The sequence below is a fragment of the Mandrillus leucophaeus genome, unplaced genomic scaffold (genome assembly GCF_000951045.1).
Source record: "Mandrillus leucophaeus isolate KB7577 unplaced genomic scaffold, Mleu.le_1.0 Scaffold1082, whole genome shotgun sequence".
Lineage (NCBI taxonomy): Eukaryota > Metazoa > Chordata > Mammalia > Primates > Cercopithecidae > Mandrillus > Mandrillus leucophaeus.
Window position 1 is genome coordinate 198753 of NW_012099010.1, and position 2387 is coordinate 201139.

A 2387-nucleotide genomic window follows, 5' to 3' on the forward strand; every position below is an offset into this window, starting at 1 on the left:
CTTCTGCACACCAAATGAAACAATTAACAAAATGAAAATACAACCCATAGAATGAGAGAAAATATTTGCAAACTACCAATCTGTGAAAAGATTAATAACCAGAACATATAGCTCCAACTACTCAATAGGAAAAATCTAATTATGCAATTTAAAAATGCGCAAAATATTTGGATAGATATTTCTCAACAAAAGACATACAAATGGCAAACAAGTATATGAAAAGGTGCTCAACATCATTGATAATCTGATAAATGCAAATCAAAACTACAATGGTATATTATCTCACCCCAGTTAAGATGGCTTTTATCCAAACTGCAGGCAATAAGAATGCTGGCGCGGATTAAGAAAAAAGGAAACACTGTTAGTGGGAATTTAAATTAATGCAGCCACTATGAAGAACAGTATGAACATTCCTCAGAAAACTAAACATAGAATTACTCTATTATCCAACATTTTCACTTCTACATATATACCGAGAAGAAAGGAAATTCATATATCAAAGAGTATCAGCACTCCTATGTTTATTGGAGTGCTATTCATGATAGCCAAAATTTGGAAGCAACCTAAGTGTTCATCAACAGACAAATCAATAAGGAAAATATGGTACATACACCTAATGGAACACTATTCAGTCATAAAAAAATACAGATCCTGTCATTTGCCACACGAATGGAACTAGAGGACATTATGTTAAGGGAAATAAGCTAGATTCAGCAAGACAAATTTTGCATGTTCTCACTCATTTGTGGGAGCTAAAATTTAAAACAATTGAACTCGTGGAGATAGAAAGTAGAATGATGGTTACCAGAGGCTGGGAAGGATAGTGGGGGGACAGGGGAAGGGGAGATCGTTAATGGTTACAAAAACATAGTTAGATAGAATAAATAAGATATAGTATTTGCTAGCACAATAGGGTGATTACAGTAAAAAATTTATAGTATATTTACAAATAATTAACAGGGAATTTTTTAATTAGAATGTTTCCATAACAAAGAAATTATAAATGTTTGAGGTGATGGATACTCCATTTACCTTCATGTAATTATTACGTGTTGCATACCTGAATAAAAATATCTATGTACCCCACATAAATACATACTTACCATGTACCCATGAAAATTAAAATTTTAAAATAAATGAATTAACCATATGTATAACTTTTTATTAACAAACTTTCAATTTTCTTCCATTGAACCATAGGTCTCTCCTATGTCAGTACCATGCTCTATTATGATGACTCTGAAGTATTGGTTTACCTATTAAAATATTTGATTTTTCTCCTGTGTTGGAAATAGACTCTAGAGGACTGAGGGCAGAAGCAGGATATCACTTTAAATATTACATTTTTAAAGAATAGATCACAAATGGTACCGGCTTAGTTGAATATGGCAGTGACAGAGATAAAAAGAATTGGACAATTTCTGGATATATTTTGAATTTATAGCCAATAATATTTGATAATTCATTAAACGTAAGGCATAAGAGAGCAGACTTAAAGATGAAGTTAATGTTTTTCTTAAGCAACTGGAAGGAAATGGGTATCATTTACTGGGATAGGGTTGATTACAGAGAAGCAAAATTTTGGATTAACAAATAATTCAATTTTTTGTTATGTTAAGTTTCAAGTATTTCTTATACAGTCAAGTGGAAATGTAGAACTATATATAAATCTAGCAATCAGGAGTGGGTGAAGATATGAATTTGGCTTATAGCAAATTTTAACAACACGGAATTGCATCAGAGACTTAGATGTGAGAATAGGAGGGATAACTTCTTTGATAGTTCCACAGTTAGAAGCTGAGCTAGGAAGAGGGATTTGTGAAAAACTTCATGAGGAGAAGTAGCCAATGATCTGGGCAGAACACCAGGCACATGTGGTATACTAGAAAGCAAGCAAAGTTTAGTAGGAGGTAATAGTAACTCTTTAAAGAACTGCAGGTGGATATGGTAAAATGAGAATACGGTAGTTAGGCACTAGATTTAACAAAATAAAGATGACATAGATGCCATTGAAAAGAGTGAGTTTGGTAGAGTGATTAAGATAAAACATTATATGGAATAGGGTTAAGAGAAATGGCATAACCGAAAACCAAGCATGTAGGAATAGTGTAAATAAGAAGATCAATAGTGAGGGGAAGGTTACTAACTCTACCAGACATAACTACACACTAAAATTCTAAAGAATGTGGTTATTTGTATATTAAAAATTTGATAGGCCAATGGAACTGAGTATAGGAAAAAACTCCAGCATCTACAATCGACTGAGAAAAAAATGGAAGTAGTAAAATTGGATCATTTTTCATACCATATGGCAAATCTTCCAAGTAGATTCAAAATTAAAATGTAAGGATAAAAACACATGTATTAGGAGAAAACATGACATTTTT